The sequence below is a fragment of the Cyprinus carpio genome, chromosome A5 (genome assembly GCF_018340385.1).
Source record: "Cyprinus carpio isolate SPL01 chromosome A5, ASM1834038v1, whole genome shotgun sequence".
In the NCBI taxonomy this organism is placed as follows: Eukaryota; Metazoa; Chordata; class Actinopteri; order Cypriniformes; family Cyprinidae; genus Cyprinus; species Cyprinus carpio.
Genome location: NC_056576.1, coordinates 35,003,495 through 35,023,680, shown reverse-complemented (window position 1 = coordinate 35,023,680; position 20,186 = coordinate 35,003,495). Strand labels below are relative to the sequence as shown.

Below are 20,186 nucleotides of genomic sequence, written 5' to 3'. Positions count from 1 at the left end.
GAAGAATAAATGCATTCTATTTTAAGGTGAACCTAAATAGTAACACTTACCACACACCACACAAGTAAGAACTTCTGAATTTGAATACAAACATGAAACTGGAAAATTATAAACAGTACCACAATCAAAGCATACTTTATGTGAAGGAAAATATGAGTGGTATTTTGCATTTGCTAAAGTGATTTTTTTGTGTGTTGCTGTTTTGTTGCTGTGGTGTTACAATGTTGAAAACATGGCTTATGAATACGAATATTTTTGTGATGTTCTTCCTGACTTTTTTAAGCCACATATTGCTAAGAGGGCTCTATGGCTATAACCATTGCAAGATTTGTAACTTTATCATACACAGTAGGTTTTCTTGATGCGAGGGTAGGGGGATGAATGAAAAGCCTATCACAATGTGAAACGTGACTTTGATACAATGTGATGTGCATTAGGTAGTTTAAATAATGATACTATCCTATTTTAGCCATATAGTTTTACATTTCATTTGCACTCAGTAATTTTCCTTTGTCAGTGAAAATGAGAAGATTGGACTTTATGTCTCTGTTGTATTATGTAAAACAGCTGAAGTTATAATGATTATTTAGTTATTTTTGCTGAATTTTAAATTTAGGTTAATTTAAATCTGTACATTGGGTAGAAACTTTTGTCCAAAGCAACTTACTTTACATCCAAGGTATTTATTATTTTTTATTAGTTCATGCATGCGCTGTGATATTGTCTTCCAAGTAGATATCCAGCAATTAACCGATTTTACTATTAACCACACTTTAAAACATCATGGTTAATTAATTGATCATTTGATCAATCGAGAGAGGTGACAGTTGCATGTGTGCATTACTTGTTTCTGTGCGTCTCTCTCTATAAACAATGAAACTGTGTGTTTCTTCAAAAACAGTGATTTACCCCCTCATTACTGAGGAATATAATATAGCGATCCAGTATCTAAGGTATTTTATTAAAGGTGCTGTATGTAAGATTTTGACTCTACTAAAGCATAAAAATACCATAATATGTTTACAGATATTTAAGAAACATGCTAAGTTAGCATACTTGTTTATCTGAAAAACAATGCTACAGTCAGTTATTCTCCTTTGAAAATGTGCATTCTGGGTCGGAATGTCCATCTTTGTTTTGGTTTGTACTTTGTTCGTACAGATAAGTGCAATACATCAATCGAATCTGTAAAGGGTCTACTTTTTTTTGTATACAGACATAATAACAACAAAACTTTGTGCACTTATAAAATAAAGATAACAAACAAGGAGTGCTGTCTGCAGCCTTTGTCTGCGCTGATCTTCAGATACAAATGCGTCATTAAAATGAACTGTAACTCAGTGAATACTCAACGAAGAGACATGAGAGAGATATCTATAGAAAGCCTGACATGTCTACTTTTAAACTAAACAAGTGCTGCTGAAAACAAATATTCTGTGATAAAGTAATCCATATGAAAACAACGCGATGTCCGTTTTTCACTTCTCCCTTCATTATCTTCTAATGCGACCACGCCCCCGCGCCGAGCGCGCTTTTGAGATTCAAATGTTTCACTGAAGCGCGCGGCTTTTGAATACGCCCACACAACAGAAGACAACGCAGCGAGATTGTTCTTCAAGTTTTTTTTATTTTACTGTTTGCTTCGCGATGAGAGGAATAAGACATAATTCACCCCAAAAAGATGTGATGTGGTTGAGGATTTGAGATTTGGATTTCCTCCGAAAAAAGAATGAAGCACTTTATTCAGCAGAGTTCATAAACATGAGTAAGTCTCTTTTTATTTATTTATATACTTGTACTAGTAGTTTCACATAACGTGTAAACATTTTACTAGTTAGACTTTTTCCAAAGACTTTTTCCCAAACTATAATTCCTGACTAAATGTATAAACAAGTGAAATATTATGAAGTTTCAATAACAATATACACCACTATACCATTCAAAAGCTTGATGTAAATAATATAAATGTAACAATAAATGTAACTGTAACAAATGTAACAATCATTGCTGTTCTTTCAATTTATCCCCCCTAAAAAACCTAAAAAAAATATTCTCAGCTCTTTTCAACATTAATAATAATAATAATAATAATAATAATAATAATAATAATAATGATAAATACAATAATAAAAACAACAAATATTTTTCCTAAAAAAAATAAGATTGTTAAAAGGATTTCTGAAGGACTGTGTGACTGGAGTAATTATGCAAAAAATTCAGTTTGAAAGTCAGCTTTGATTTTTCCTAATAAACTGTTTAACTGCACTCACAAGTGAATATTAAATTATGTTGTGGGATAATTAAATGTATTCTAAATAAACTACAAACATAAAATTATATAGATTTATTTTGTCCTCACATTCTTTCTTGTAACTCACCCCTCTCAGTGACACAGCTGACTGAATGGCTCATTATGCAGCTCATTATGCAGGTCTTTTGTCTTCTCAGGTGTGAATTCATGATAGTTGACGCCTACTCGCATATGACTTTTACCAACAAAAACTGTCTTAGAAAATTTAAATCAATATATTGTTTTCTGTAAGTGAGTAAACAAGATGATTTTCACATCATTTAGAAAAAAAAAAATTCTAGGCTACAAGCTCCAGTTCTCAAAATTCCTGGGAACCAATTTTCTGTATATTTCCTATTGCCTTTTTCAAGTGATTTAACATTTTTAGTTTTTCACTAACCACGCATAACATTTTTTTTCTCAAAAACACAATCATGTACATTCATGCTGCTCACATATTATTATAGCCTAGTTTGTGCTGATTACAGTGAGATTAGACTTTAGCCATTTAGATATTTATAAGAAACTGAAAAAAGCACAAATGTCAGGGCATGACAAAACTTCTCCAGGCCCCAAAAATACCCTTAGACTCCAGAGGGTTAAACCCGCCCACTGCCAGTTTACACAATTGTATCTCTGCACCCCGGGTTGCCAGTTGACAGAAAACACAGCGTATATCATTTCATTCATCATCAAGTGCACTCGTTCCTGTTTGTGTCATCAATCTGGCAACCTGCATGTGCACCAAGTCTGAGGAGGAGGGGCCGGGTGAAAAAAACCTTCTCCAATATTTTGAATTTGGACTGCAATACCTAGTTTAACCACTCGGTGTCAATCCTACATAAAGCACCTTTAATGAAAATTGTGGAGCAGCACTGACAAGAAGTTTCTGTACCCCTGAATGTTTCTGTGTGTGCGCAGTGTGATCTCCGATCTCACAAACCAAAATAATGGATGAGATTTTCTCAGGCCACATGCAAAATTAGATGAATTATTAAAAAGAGTATTAAAATTAATATGTATGGATGACAGTTGATGACAATAACGGTTCAGTTAATTCCCCGCATTAGTAACAGTTTCCCCTGGGGGATAAATAAAGTTAATATTAGTCTTATATTAATAATAATAATAGAAAGAATGCACAAACTGAAAACACAAAATAATTTTGTGATCTATTTCTATTTGTTATTTTCAAAAGGGAAATAATGATATGGATATTTACAGAGCAGGGGTCACTTTTGTTTTACATTTCAAAGGAAGAGATGGACTTTTTTTTTACTTTGTTATTATTTTGTGCTGTTATTTCTGTTTCAAAAGGCAGCAATAAATAACACTTTAAAATCTAAAGAGTCTTCATGTGATTTTATACATTAGTAGTGTTGTGAAATTAATGAATGCATAATATTTGTGATAACCGTGAAATCATGATTTTTCCTCAGACTATAATTATACCAACAAAATCTATAATCGTTGCATCCCTACTTCCAAGATCTACCAGTTCAATACAATGACATAAACCGAGAGTGCCTTGAGAAACTGTATTTAATGCATATATAAGACACAGCACAAGTAAGTCATATTATATGCTTGCTTGTAGATGTGGTGGGATGGCTCATCTTCATTCTTCATCCTTGCTCTTAAGTAACCAAAAAGACATTTAAATTTAGAAAATTAAAAGTAATATCCCAACTCCACCACCCCCCTGCAAATTGCTTTACTATACCTTCCCAGCGTCGCGGCTCTTGGCTCTCAGCTTGTTGACCTGGGACTCAGCAACGTCAGCACGCTCCTGAGCCTCCTCCAGCTCGTGCTGCACCTTCCTGTACCTGGACAGGTGAGTGTTGGCCTGCTCCTCCTGTTAGAGATGACACAAGATATCCAACCCCTTTCAAAGCACTGCATTCATGGCACTGAATGTATTGAATAGAAAATGTCAAAGCTTCACACTCAAGACATTTGACATTAGACTTACAGCTTCTTCAGCCTGGCGCTTGTAGGCCTTCACTTTCAGCTGCAGTTTGTCTACCAGATCCTGCAGTCGGGTCACGTTCTTCTTGTCTTCCTCAGTCTTTGGGTGTAAGTATTGTTGATGGTCTTAGTTAAACTATGTATATTGTCATGAAATGAAAGTGTCTAAATCCAGTGTAGTTCTACCTGGTAGGTGAGCTCCTTCGCTCTCCTTTCATATTTGCGCACTCCTTTCACAGCATCTGCACCACGTCTCTGTTCAGCTTCAACTTCAGCCTCCAACTCACGCACCTTCAGTAGAGAGTTATTGTTATCACCGGTTAAATCTCTACCATAGCCAGTTCACATAAGACTGTATTTAGCTTGTAATTTACCCTGGACTCCAGTTTCTGGAGCTGTTTTCTTTCCACCCTTCATGGCCAGACTCTCAGCCTCATCCAGACGGTGCTGCAGGTCTTTGACAGTCACTTCCAGGTTCTTCTTCATCCTCTCCAGGTGAGCACTGGTGTCCTGCTCCTTCTTCAGCTCCTCAGCCATCATAGCAGCCTGAAATATAAGACAATTCAAATGAACTAGCCAATATAGACAGAAATGCCTTCCATGAAGGATAGCTTTGTTACCACATGCAGCTAAACAAAGTCAAATTACTGTTTAATTTAGAGTAGAGTAAGAAAATGTAAACACTCACATCAGTGATGGCCTTCTTGGCCTTCTCCTCTGCGTTTCTGGCCTCCTGGACTGCATCGTCCACCTCACCTTGAACCTGGACCAGATCAGCCTCAAGCTTCTTCTTAGTGTTAATAAGACTTGTATTCTGTGGGATTTAAGCAGTTTTTGTCAGAATGGCTTTTATCTATAACCTCCCATTTTCTAGTTTTTTTTTATCATAATATTTTTTTTTATATTATTTTTTAAAAGTTATTATAAAATATATATTTATAATTCTATAATTTTTATACTTGTGAGTGCAGCAGTCCCACACGCTCGCTGGCATCCACCAGCTCCTGCTCCGCCACTTTGCAGCCTCTCTCTGTTTGCTCCAGTGCAGCTCTCAGCTCCTCAATCTCTGCTTGCATCAGGTTATTCCTGCGCTCCACCATGGCCACCTGCTCCTTCATGTCCTCCTGTCCTCTGACAGCTTCATCAAGGTGCAGTTGGGCATCCTGTGACAATGTTCTTTCTTTGTTAGTTGCATGTCATGCTTCATTTAATTCATGTATCATATTCATATTATCAAACACTTAAACTCCTCATTCTACAGAAAGATACCTTGAGTTGGCCTTGAACATTCCTGAGCTGTTTCTGGGCCTCAGCAGCCTGGCGGTTGGCATGACTCAGCTGGATCTCCATCTCATTCAGATCTCCCTCCATCTTCTTTTTGACTCTCAGGGCATCATTTCTGCTCCTGACCTCAGAGTCCAGAGTGCTCTGCATGGAATCGATCACTCTTTGGCTGTTTCTCTTGATCTGTTCCATCTCCTCCTCCTTCTCCGCCAGCTTCCTGTCAATCTCGCTCTTCACCTGGTTTAGCTCCAGCTGCACACGAAGAATCTTGGACTCTTCATGCTCCAGGGTGCCCTATAAGGAAAAATTACTGTCATAAATAACAGCATATATGGGAGATTAAAAAGTCTGAGAAAAATAATGAACAGAAAATGCTTTTTGTAAAGTTTCAAATCAATCCATATTCATTGTTATAATATCATTTAAATAAATGGTATCATAATGTTTGTTCTGTAGTAAAGGGATGACACCTCAGCTTCTTCAAGTGCAGTCTGGATTTCTGATTTCTCAGACTCCACTGTCTTCTTGGCTTTCTCTAACTCATGAATGCTCTTTCCAGTCTCTCCAAGCTGCTCAGTGAGGTCAGAAATCTCCTCTAAAGGATTTTAAAAAGCAGAATGTAAAACTATGTTTTAATGCATCTCTTGTCTTATATCCTTAGTACACAAATAAAAGGCATTTACGTTGCAGATTCTTGTTCTCCCTCTTCAGGGTCTCGAGGTGGTCAAGAGCTTCTTCATAGGAGTTCTTCATTTTGAACAGCTCAGTGCTGAGAGAGCGAGCTTCTTTCTGAGCACCTTCTAGTTCAGCCTGGCTTTCCTCATACTTCTGTTTCCACTCTGCTAGGACCTGGTTATTAAAGAAATATAGTCATTGTTAATTAGCAAAGTCCATGGTTCCAGGTTTAGATTGGAAGATTATCCGCATCTTTCTTACCTTATCAAAGTTTCTCTGCTTCTTGTCAAGGTTGGCAGCCAATGAATTTGCCCTCTCCACATCAATCATGAGGTCCTCTACTTCACCTTGGCAGTCTCTGTGGGTCTTTTCCAGAGAGGCACACTTGGAGTTCACCGCTTCAATGGATTCTTCAGCATCCTGCAGACGCTGGGCAAGCTTTTTTCCTGAAGAAAGTGAAATGAAATGATGAAATCATTTGTGATATTAAATGTAGGGTGCTGGAGACATTGTTCTTTGCTGTATTTACTTGGCTTCCTCAAGCTCCTCAGTGCGTTGGATGGCATCAGTCTCATATTTGGTTCTCCACTGAGCCACCTCACTGTTGGCCTTAGACATTCCACGCTGGAGTTCAGCTTTGGCCTCCTGCTCCTCCTCATACTGCTCTCTGAGCAAGTCACAGTCATGACGGGCAGACTGAACCGCATGGGCCAGAGCATTCTTGGCCTGTAAGGCAGGATATTTTGAGTTTTTAAACAGTTGACCATCTATAGCATGGTTTAAAAAAAAAAAAAAAAAAATTCAGTAATAATATGTGTAACTCTACCTTGACTTCTTCCTCAATATGCCTTTTGAGTTCCTCAATTTGCTGTGTACAATACTTATCTCCTAAACAAATCCTTCAAACAATTCCATCTTACTCCTAAATTCAACTTATAAACACACCACAGAAATCAAAATAAAAAAAAAAAAAAGAAATATAACAGTATATTTTTACCAAATTTTTGACTTATACATGTGTAACTTAATATGTCTTACCATTCTCAGTCTGAAGTCTTGCACGTTGTGCATTCATGTCATTCAGCTGACGAACATTTTCATCACTCTTGGTCTTGATTTCACTCAGCTGGTCTTCCAGGGTACGGCACATCTTCTCTAAATTACCCTAAAGAAATCCAAGATTATATAGACATGTTTTTAAAGATGCCTTTAAACTTATTTATCCTGAAGTGATGTTACCTTTGCTTTAGCCACAGCCTCCATGTTGCTTGTCAAGTCATCAATCTCCATCTTGTATTCACTCTTCTCCTTCTCCAGCTTCTGTTTGACCCGCTGGAGGTTGTCGATCTGTTCTCCGAGTTCAGCCACACTGTCTGCCTGCTTCTTTCGGAGAGCTGCAGCTGTAGCTTCATGCTGCAAGGTAGACTCTTCCAGATCACGACGCATCTTCTGGAAGTCCGCTTCACGCTTCTTGTTCATCTCAATCTGAGCAGCAGTGGCACCACCAGCTTCCTCAAGCCTCTCGCTGATCTCTTCAAGTTCCCTGGAGAGATCAGCTCTCTGCTTCTCCACTTTAGCACGAGCAGCTCGCTCTGCCTCAATTTCCTCTTCCAGCTCCTCGATACGGGCCTAAATAAAGAAAGACAAGGAATTCTTTAGCAATCTTTGTAATGTGAGTTTTCACAGCTATGCATCTTCTTCACCATTTCACATCGGAAGGATTATGGTTAGTGTTACCTGAAGTTCTTTGATTTTCTTCTGAAGCTGTGCTCCCAAAGACTGTTCATCCTCAATTTTGCTGAGAAGTTGACTTATCTCAAAGTCCTTCCTGTTTTTAAAATAGTGTTTTGTAAAATGTGCAAAATACTTACTTTTTGTTAAATGTGTAATTATGCAGATGTCTACTCACTTTTTGATCTTCTCATCTGATTGCTGTTTTTCATTCTCCAGGTCCATTATGGACTCCTGGGCCAGTTTCAGATCACCCTCAAGCTTCCTCTTGGCTCTCTCAAGGTCCATACGAAGCTTCTTCTCTTGCTCCAATGAGCCCTCAAGCTATTGTTAAAGAACATTTAGAATTAAAATCTGGTACAGAGCAACAAATTTATTTTCTTATTGATTCAGTCTTACTTATAGTCTTATGCCAAACATCTTACATCATCGACTTGCTGCTCAAGCTTTGTCTTTGCTTTAGTCAGAGTGTTGACTTTGTCTTCCTCTGCCTGAAGGTCATCAAGAGTCTGCTGGTGTGCCTCTTGGAGGGCTTTCTTCTCTTTGGTCAACTTGGCGATGCTCTCATCCTGAGAGGCCATCTCCTCCGTCAGGTTTTTCACCTACATGGAAACATTGTTTACTGGTTTCATTCTCAAGAGCATGAATCACAATCAGCATTATGAAGATAAAATAAAAATACTGACTTTGTTTTCTGTTGCATGTTTCTCCTTCTCCACTTTTGCCAAGGTGAGCTCCAGGTCATCAATGTCTTTCTTCAGCTCGGAGCATTCATCCTCCAGTTTCCTCTTCTTGGCAGTCAGTTCAGCATTGATTTCCTCTTCATCCTCCAGTCTCTCATTTGTCTCTTTGAGTTTGGCTTCGAGCTGGATCTTGCTTTTGATGAGTCCTTCACATCTCTCCCTCAGCATCAGAGAGGTTTTCAGATTCCTGTTCATTGACATGGATGTAGTTAATGACTTATGTTCATAGCTATAGGATCCATATTAGGATCAATAAGTGCTGAAATACTCACAGCTGTTACTTGCAGCTGAAGGTCGTTTTTCTCTTGAATAAGTGACACCATTTTCTCCTCAAGCTCCTTCTTTTTAGCTAATGCCTTTGTTAAGTCCTCCTTCATTTTTTCATAGTTTTCCTTCATGGCTGCCATTTCTTTCTCAGTCTCTGCACTCTTCAGAAGAGGCTTGATCTTGAAGTAGAGCTTCATCCATGGCCAATGTTTGACATTCATGAATGAGCGGATGTTGTATTGGATGGAATAAATTGACTCTCTGTGTAAATTGTAATCATTAAATCAGTCTTTATAACTGTGTGGTACCAAATAGTTGTAATCCAAACAGTTTCGTAAATTCATTTTACCTCCTTTCCATCATTTTGACAAACTCCTTCCTCATGACGTATCCACGGCACAAAGCCTGAGTCATGGTTACCAGCAATGCTAGTTTCTCATCTCTCATCTCCTCAAGAGCACCCAGCAGACCAGCTTTGAAGAACACCTACAATAACAGTTGGAATATATTAGGTGTAGTACTGAAGCAGCCAATAGGTTTTTTCAACATAGATGTGGCCTGGGGAACACTATATGGTCTTAATAATTATTGAGTTTGGCTGTTCCAATAATTCCGGTCAGAAAAATCTATTATATTCTGTATTATACTACAGAATGACATTCGGGAGAATTTTGTCCTTTCTTTTTTGATGCAACAGTTTGGGGAGGCATGATAGTGTCCAGTATGGAAATGTTTTGTTGAGTGTGTTGTGGAATATCTTGACTGGCACAAAGCCTAGAGCTTCAAGATAAATTTGAACACAGACTGCAAGCCAGACCCCATCACCATGCTAATGCCTGACATCTTGTGTTTGAATGGCAGCAAATCCCTGTATTCATGTTTAACTTCCAGTGCAAGGCCATCCTTCCTCAGACTGTTGCAGTACAATTGGAAGCACTGAATTCTTTACAATTTCGTTGTGTTGTAATAGTCAAAAATTTGTAGCCAATAGTGGAAATAGTTTTTGTTTTGTCCATGTAATGTATTTGTGGAGTAGTTCACCTTGGTGTGTCCAAACTTGTATTGGGTGTGGTCTACATCAAATAGAGCCCAGGAGTTTCTCTGAAGCCTTTTGTTGTCAATGAACTGTCCCTCAGGGATGACGCTAGCATTTAATACTTTGTATCTAGAGGACATTCATGGAAGAGTTGTTCTCATAAAACATGTAAGATTGTGAAGATTACCTGATGCATCATCTCTAAGTAAGATGTTGCAAAAAGGTGTCTTTACCTCTGCTTGAAGTCACCGTAGAGGATTCTGCTGGGGAAACCCTTCCTGCAGATTCTGATACCCTCCAGCACACCATTACACCTGAGCTGGTGGATAACCAGGAAGTTCTCCATCAGACCTGAAATGCAAATGTTCTTAAGGTTCCAGAGATATTTTCAAAACTGTGATACATTTGAGTCTTCAGGGATCAAGTTTACCTGGAGTCTTAGACTCATTAGGAATCAAGCAGCGCACAAAGTGAGGGTGAGTGCTCCTCAGGTTAGTCATCAGCTTACCCAAGTTCTCCTGTGGAAATTTTTATGCCATTAGTCCAGTGTTTTAATGGAGAAGACGTTGACATCCTTCATTAAAAGAGGGAATCTGATTACCCTAAAAAGTGCAGACACCGTCTGGAAGGCCTTCCACCCTTCTTCTTGCCTTTCTTTCCACCGCCGCCCTCAGCTGTTTTATATCAATGACAGAAGTTTTTTGTCGATCTTGAGTTGTCTTCCATTAACCCCTTCAATAAATCTATATTTAAATCTTGTTAAATCTAATTGTTATTTTGCATATATTTACTTCATATTTTAAATCTGTGACCATATAGATTGTTGCGTTCTGATAATCTTGTTTTTCAGTTTTTGTATATGCATGGACTTTGTACATAATTAAAATACAAAGGAATACAGGGAATGCATATGTTTGTACCTTCAGCTCCATGAGCGGCATACAGGAAGGCCAGCACTTTGAGCGATGACTTTTGGTAGAGTTGCACGACAGAGTCGTTCAGTGGATCCTTGTTCTTGTCCAACCAGCCAACAATGTTGTAGTCCACAGTGCCGGCGTAGTGCACCAGAGAGAAGTGGGCCTCTGCCTTACCTTTGGCAGGCTTGGGCTTCTGGAAAGCTGCTGTTTTACCAAGATGCTGATCATGCAGCTTGTTTTTGAAACTTGTGTCTGTTGCCTTGGGGAACATGCACTCCTCTTCAAGGATGGAGAAGATGCCCATCGGCTGTTGAAGAAATATTTACACTTAAGTACCGTCACAATGTAAATAGTAAATTTAATTTAGAGAATATCCTTTTACCTTCTCAATGAGCTCAATGCAGGCAGCCAAGTCCATACCAAAGTCAATGAACTCCCATTCAATGCCTTCTTTCTTGTACTCCTCTTGCTCCAGAACAAACATGTGGTGGTTGAAGAACTGTTGCAGTTTCTCATTTGTGAAGTTGATGCAAAGCTGCTCCAAGCTGTTGAACTGATAATTCAACAGAAGCAAGTTCTTGCAGCTGACTGTTATCTTTTATATCTTTATTCTTACAGAGACATTAATGATTGATACTCACATCAAAGATTTCAAATCCAGCGATGTCCAGCACACCAATGAAGAACTGTCTAGGCTGCTTGGTGTCCAACATCTCATTGATACGGATGACCATCCACAAGAACATTTTCTCATAGACAGACTTGGAGAGTGCAGAGACTGCATTGTTCACCTGAAAAATTCAGAGGTCAGCGTAATTGATATTAAACTTTACTTTCTGTAGGGTAAAGACATTTTTAGGTTTATTCATCTTTTGATAGAGTAAGTCATCACCTGTGGTACTGTCTGGCCTTTGGTCACCATCTCATTCCCGACCTTCACTCTGGGGAAGCACAGAGCTTTCAGCATGTCAGCAGAGTTGAGGCCCATGAGGTAAGCAATTTTATCGGCCACTGAGGAAGAACAGTTTTACACATTGTTGCTAATGAAGTCCATGTTTGCATGCTAATAAGTGCTAATAGAACATCTTACCCTCAGTGCCGTCAGGTTCAGCCTGCTCCTCTCTCTGCTTCTGTTTGAACTTCATGTTCCCGTGATGCATCACAGCACCTGTCAGCTTGTAGATGCTGATTTTCTCATCAGCAGTGAAGCCCAGAATATCAATGGCAGTCTGTTTTCACACCGACCAAATAAATCACATTATTTATTAGAGAGGCAAAAGTGAAGAGTCTTTTATATTATATGTCTTGCAGTATTCAGTTTATGCTGGTGTTCTTCCTGTTTATTTAATGTCAAAAACATTGCTTGTAATCTGAAAATAATATTGCAGTTGTCCACATACATCTGTGGCAATGAACTCTTCCACATCATTGATACTCTTGACAGTGATTTCACCCTGGCTGATCATTGGATAGTCATAAGGGTTGGTGGTGATGAGCAGGGCCTCTATAAAGAGTTGATGTGCAGCATGTTAACAGTGCTCTCAAACTAGGAAATAACTGAAACACACAATCCTGTAGATTTCTCACCGAGCAGCTCTGGCTTGTGTCCAGTCATGAGCTGGTAGAAGATGTGGTAACTCCTCTCAGCAGACAGCTGGAATGTCACGCGAGACTTTTCCAGCAAATCTTAAAAAAAAGAGGGAAAAAAAGACATTGAGTTGCATTGTTTAACCAACATCTTAGCCTTGAAATAAGATGTTTGTCTTAAAACAGTGTTGACTCACAAGTTTCAATATCAGCTGAGGCCAGTTTTCCAGTGGTGCCAAAGTGAATCCTGATAAATTTACCCTATGGAGATCATGTACAAAAGCTCAACTGTCTGGCAGTTTTGAAAGTGTGACTGACGTTGTACAATGTTATAATGATTCATAAGTGCAACTTACAAAACGAGAGGAGTTGTCGTTCCTCACAGTCTTGGCATTACCATAAGCCTCCAGCAGAGGGTTGGCTGCCACGATTTGGTCCTCCAGTGATCCCTAATGTAATTGATGGGCAGTAGTTAGTAGATATGAGGTGAAGCACAAATACTGTAATCAATAACACCATCTAGAGTAGGTATTTACTAACCTGCATTTTTCCAGGGACTGGCTCTGGCTTCTTCGGTCCAGACATTGCACCAACAGTTGCAAAGTACTGAATGACACGTTTTGTGTTCACAGTCTTTCCTGCACCAGATTCTCCACTGGAGATTGATATGAGATCATCATTTAGTCATAAATCTTCAATTAATTTATATACCTGTAAATCTCACTTAATTTCAGCAGAGTATTTACTCACGTAATCAGGACAGACTGGTTCTCACGATCTGATAATAAAACATGGAGTATTAACAGTTAAAAAAAAAATAGGTAGCACTCTATATTAACTTAAAGGTATAAAGAGGTGTAAATAAAATTAAGTAAATTTTAATACATTAATGGGTTATATGTGTAAAGATATTAATATTCACTACTTCATGTAAATGCATATAAACAAGGGTTGGAAACAATTTTATGCAATAATACTGGTAATATTTAACCCTTGCATGTTAATTTAAAAAAGTTACACTGTGGTCCTTAGAGGACAAAAAATTTCCATATTAAAAGAGTTTTGTCTCATTTTAAAGAAGACCCATGGCAGATTATTGTTGAATTACAGGTTTAAAGTTTAATGAGGTTTTAGTTTATGCGAATTATTTATTACCAAATTTTTTATGTAAAATATATATTTCATGAAACATGTTGAACTCAAAAAGTTCTAGAATATCAAAGCCATAAATCTAAACAAGTTGTGTCTAGGGTTTCAAAAAATTTGCTTTTAGTAAGATTTTGTTTGTTTGTCAGTACCAAACTTTTTCCATTAAATGTCAGCAAAGTTGCACTGCTAAACACAGCACTGGGATTTCTGATATGCAGAACAGTATAATTAAACACACACACATACACATTATTTTTTTATAACACACATACAAACCACACTCTGAAATTCATACCAACACACCCACACAATTATATCTGCATAATTTATCCAATTTGCTCAATAATGCAGCAAAATCAGAAACCATGAAAAGTGAGTATTTGCTTTATAGGCCAAACCTTAGAAAATGGCACCATTTGGTAAAAAAAAAAAAAATAGCGAAGCCTTGCCAACAGAATGAAAAGACTGCATCATTTTATAGTTAAATGGTCCTGAAATTAAAAATTGCATTATTAATTGGTTTCAATGGGGACATGGGTACCTACTGTAAAAAAACACACTTGTGCCAAAATTTATGCTGTTGGCATTAACAAGGGCAAAAATAATTAAATAATAGTCGTTATAAGGTGCTTATCAATTAGCAAACAAAAACTTGAACTTTACCACCAATTTGCATCAGGTGAAAAACCTTGGTTAAGTATGGTTTACTAGCTAGTTGTTAATTAAGGGTTAAGTGCTTTTGTATGAACTTCTTTTTTCTCATTGGAACAGTGAATAATATAAATTTAAATCTTACTATTTGAATTAGCTTATGCAGCAGGCTACATTACGCAACTTTTGGCTTTCTAGCAGCAGAAACATAAAACTACAAGTTATTTGTGAAGGAGCAACTTCCACTGCATTTAGTAGTAGCCTGACCTTCATTTATTTACAGATATGAAGTAAACACACATGAACAAATGAAGAAAGTATGTAGTTTCTCATTAAAACTGTTTAAACAGCTTTAAATGACAAAAAATATTATAGATGTATTGTAGTGACTCATGGTAATGTATAAACATTATGGATTTATCATGTACTCATTTAAATTTAGTTGATTTTGAACGAATAAAAGTTACATATCGTAGCTTTAACAATGCACAATCAACAGTTCGTAGAAGATGAATTATACACTAATACTTTATATAATGTAGTTATTGTAAATTTTTATCATTTGATAAAAGTCCTTCATTACTCATTTCTTGACACTTCCAGAATTCACTTACCAGTGAGCATGAACTGGTAGGCGTTGTCGGAGATGGAGAAGATGTGAGGTGGAGCTTCAATCCTCTTTTTGCCTCTGTATCCACCGACAACAACTGCGTCGTACACTGGGAGCCACTTGTATGGATTGACAGTGACGCAGAACAAGCCAGAGTAGGTCTGAAACGGCAATAGATAGTCGAGTTTTACAATGCTGTCGCCCCATCCTAGGAAGAAAACATGATTTACTTAGACTTACATAGATCATCCATGCTGCGTAACGCTCTTTGAGGTTAAAAAGCACAGCAGGTTCATTGAGGTGGGTCATCATGGCCATGTCCTCCATTTTGTCAAACTTGGGAGGATTCATGGGGAAGATTTCATCTTCTTTTACTGTGACAGTCTGTAATGAACATTGATTAGACTTTTTTTTGTACACACATTTGTACACTATTTAACTGAAGAACTTTAACCTCTGGTTTTTTATTTTTGTCCATGATACTTACTTTTCCACTGTGAGTTTTGACAGTAGCTTTGCCACCCTCTTTACTAACAAGAGTACCCTTCAGGTACATCTCGTCTGGATCTACCACAAAGAACGCCGTTTTAGCATCAAAGGGGGTGTTCTGAGCCTCAATTCTCTCTCTTTCTGGTTTCCGGAGGTAAACGGCCGCCGGGCCGAAACACTCCATTTCACCATCTCCCATGATGGCACTTCGCTGTGGAGTAAAGTATTCACTTTAACACTGCTTAGTATTTACCTTTTACTCTGCTCAGGTGTTCATATTATAAGCTGGACATCTTGTCATAATAATTACAATATTTTAATCAGCTACTTGTATTGGTTTACCTTTTATGATGCTCCAAGAGGAAAATAGCAGCTGTCAAGTTATGGATTCTGAAAAAAGACCAAGAGGTAGTTAGAGAATTGTATTTGCATCTGCCATTATAGGTCAGTGTACATCCTTTGATTCAAGGACACTTAATTGTTCTACATTAATTCTTTTTAAAAAGCAAACTGACTAATTAAATTGGGCATTTCTCTCACCTTTGCCTGGTCACTGTATGTCTTCGGGGGTCAGGGGCTGCCATTTATATAGTGTCATTACTGAGCACTCAGCAGAATAGTCCAGCCAGATTTGGTCATGTTATTTTACTTGGTGTGATGTTTCTCTGTGCCATTGGGAAATAGGAAGATAATGTCATTCATTCAGTATGAGGAATACTGTTATATTGGTGCACACAGACAATGGTGTTTGGTTAATAGATATGGCATAAAAGTTGTCAAACACTGTGCTTTTGTTGGCTGTAATTTTCTTATTAATATGTTTTTTCTATGCAAATGCACTGCCAGTTTAATTTGATGTCACTGAGGTCCTATTTCAGTGTAGCATCTTTAAAATAAATGGAACTTGGCTCAGAAGAGAAACTCTCAGATCCAAATCAAATGTCACCAGTATTCTGTTTCAGGTGACAGCAAGACTTGTAACTTATCATTTATATGCTAGTTAAAACCTTTTAATGACTTTAAAAAGCATATGTGGCCTCCTATGGTTTAAAAGCTTAAACTGTAGCATCACACAGAGCTTTGATCATGGTCTTGCATTCATTGATATGCCTTGAACATCTTCATAGAAGTGTAAGTAAGGCATGCAGGTGTCTAGGGGAATAAAGGTGTTTTTTTCGTGATAAAACCATACTCTAGCTTTGTTGTTTCCTGTTGTTCATTTCCATGCAGTTCCAAGAATTCTCCCATCTTTTGCCAGCAGAAGAAAAAATTAAAATCAGAAAACCTAAAAGATTTATTGTCAGAGATGGACTGTAACAGTTTATCCTTCCAAATGAAAAATAATATCTCTAACAGGTTTTTTATTGGGCAATTAAATCTCAGTAGTCATGGGATGAAATAAACTGGACTCATGGTGATATTATGACTCACAAAGTTATAAACAGCATGTGCTTATATGGAAAAATCATAAAAATAGCACAGCAAGGGTTGCTGTTTGTATTATGAGGTTTAGGTCACTTATCCATACGAGTAACAGTGAAGGCTTGAAGGGAACAATCAGTAAGTCTTGATTTCTTCATTTTCCTTGAAGTTAAAGTGCTTATTTGAATGTTTACATTTCTATTTCTTAAATTTCCAGTACTTCAAATATATTATTTTACTGTGTTTTACGTTTTAGGTTGCATTCATTGATTTTGAGTTTCAGAAGGGTCTTATGTTCTAGCTAGATTTAAATGAGCATTATTATAAATGAGTCTTGTTTTATCTTATAACACTTGGTTTAAGGTCGTATATTGAAAGTATTTTTCTTGTTTGGAAGGAAATGGCAGTAATTTTTCTATGCTTGGCTAAATATGTTTCTGCTGCTCAAATGAAAAAAATATTGTGGCTTGCTAGGATCCATTTAAGTACAAATTACATACGATGTGAAAGAAAAATTAAAACTCAGTTACTACCGAATGCCATACTCTTTAAAGTTCTGCATTTTTTCTTGATGTAAAGCTCTATTTCTGTCTGCTGGGCTGTGGTTATGTTAATGTGAATGCCCAACCAACAGTGATAGACCCAGCAAAGTGAAAAGACTATGGTCTTTGTGAAAAATCATGGTTTTGACAGTGTAATGATAATTTGGTACCCAGGGTAGTAGAATATGTTCCAGAATCCATTACCTGTGCTGAATTTGTCAATTCCTCTTCCTTTTATTCCAATTCGAATACCAGATCAACTGGATGTGGCCAGTTAAAATCAAATTCCAACTGCTGAATTGAAAGGGAACTGATTCTCCAATTCTGAATTTTGCCTAACCCTGGCACATACACCCAAATAATCAAACATGAGATTTAGGAAGTGGGGTGCAATTTCATAACGTCCTGTCATGTCTGAAATGACTGTTTCTCCAACAAGTCAAGTCACCTTTATTTATATAGCGCTTTATACAATACAGATTGTGTCAAAGCAGCTTTATTGTGTTAAACAGGAAAAATGGTGTTTCAATAATGCAAACGAAATTCAATTCTGTTGTAAAGCAGCTTTCTTGTAGTATCTGTTCTTATCAGTTTAATATCTGATACGTCCCCTATCCGGGGGCTACATATGAAATTGATTTTTGGATCACGGAGCTGGAGACGGGACTTGCTCAGTCCAATCCAATTTTTTTTTTTTTTGGGGGGGGGGGGGGGGGGGGGGTTAGGGTCATGGCCTAATGGTTAGAGAGTCGGACTCTTAACCCAAAAGGTATGGCGTCGTGTGGGTGAGCGGTTTGCTGATGTCAACGTTGTGGATCGAGTGGCCCATGGTGATGGTGGGGTTATGGTATGGGCAGGCGTATGTTATGGACAATGAACACAAGTGCATTTTATTGATGGCATTTTGAATATACAGAGATACCGTGACGAGAGCATGAGGCCAATTGTTGTGCAATTCCTCCATGACCATCACCTCATGTTGCGGCATAATAATGCATGGCCCCATGTTGCAAGGATCTGAACACATTCCTGGAAGCTGAAAACATCCCAATTCTTGCATGGCCAGCATACTCACCGGACATGTCACCCATTGAGCATGTTTGGGATGCTCTGGATCGGCGTATACGACAGCGAGTTCCAGTTCCTGCCAATACCCAGCAACTTCGCATAGCCATTGAAGAGGAGTGGACCAACATTCCACAGGCCACAATCAACAACCTGATCAACTCTATGTGAAGGAGATGTGTTGCACTGCGTGAGGCAAATGGTCGTCACACCAGATACTGACTGGTTTTCGGACCCCCCTGGACTCCCCAATACAGTAAAACTGCACATTTTAGAGTGGCCTTTATTGTGGCCAGCCTAAGGCACACCTGTGCTATAATCATGCTGTCTAATCAGCAGCTTGATATTCCACAACTGTGAGGTGGATGGATTATCTCGGCAAAGGTGAAGTGCTCACTAACACAGATTTAGACAGATTTGTGAACAATATTTGAGAGAAATAGGCCTTTTGTGTACATAGAAAAAGTCTTAAATCATTGAGTTCAACTCATGAAAAATGCGGGCAAAAACAAAAGTGTCGCGTTTATAATTTTATTCAGTCTACATGTGAAGGTTTTGATCCATTATTATACACCTTTGTTTTTTTTTTTTCCAGAATTTAGTAGTAGGAAATTACTAATCATCCAGTTTTTTATATCAACTATGCATTCCATTTTGTGAATTGGTATGTTTCATTGAGCCACGAAGAAATATAGAGCTGAGTATCATGAGCATAACAGTGAATGCTAACACCTGATAATATCAATCAGAGGCACATGAAATTTTGTGTTTGTTACTACAGCAACAGTAGAGTTATCTTGGGTCCAGTTCGATTAATATTCAAATAAAGTGATGCGTGATTAAGACACCCAGTGCTCTGATACTACTGTAATGTTGTTGGTTAACAAAATTGTGGTGTCTGTTAAACATATTAACATAAAAAGCTGTTTATGAATATGTTGGCAACCATAATATATATTTAATGATATTTAATTTAACTTTAATGATTATTTAATAATATTTCATTTAACTTTAGATGAAATGCAATAAAAGGTCTATCATAAATGTGAAAATGATTGGGTGGTTGGGGTCTGGTTTTATGTCCCAACCAATGTCAAACATAAACCTACGCCCTTGCATTTTTCTTGTGAGGATACTGCATTTTCTAGTGTTTTTGACAGAAACAGATTGTATTGGGACCTTCACTCTTGGAGCCACATAGTAGTGCAGTAGATTAATGTGCTGGAGGTTCTCTGGGAACCTATTAAGCTATTGATCTTAATGTGGAGTGTTAGTAGCCTTCCTCTCACTATGAGAGTACTGAGGCTTCCACTCTGTGGGGCACTGGAATAGTTAAGCTTCACTCACTTTTTGAGGCCTCCATTCAGGAGCTCTAGTCTATGACTGCTGGTGGATTTAGGGATGTTCATTCCCTTGAGTTGACTCAGGTCAATTCTTGGGCACTCATCCCTTCAGCATGGCGGCATGGCTGTTGCGTTCCCCATAGCAGCCTGTACGAGCTGGAACGAGACGCTGCGTTTCTTTACCTCTTTATATTTGCAGTCAAATTAGTAGTGACATTATAGGCTGCCGCCTTACATTTATGATAGACCTTTTATTGCATTTCATCTAAAGTTAAATTAAATATTATTAAATAATCATTAAAGTAATCATTAAATAATCATTAAAGTTCATTGTCATTTTTGCATTCATGCTTCAGACACTGGTCACACTGAACCTATCCTCAGGGAACCATGGTTACATGCGTAACCTGAGACGAT

At 37.9% G+C, this 20,186-nt stretch overlaps 2 pseudogenes; one reads left to right on the top strand and one right to left on the bottom strand.

The window, feature by feature from the left end:
* Window positions 1-3,814: 3,814 nt before the first annotated feature.
* On the bottom strand, window positions 3,815-15,793 carry LOC109073374 (annotated as a pseudogene).
* A 2,111-nt stretch (window positions 15,794-17,904) lies between these two features.
* LOC122145198 lies at window positions 17,905-18,117 on the top strand (annotated as a pseudogene).
* The last annotated feature ends 2,069 nt before the right edge of the window (window positions 18,118-20,186 follow it).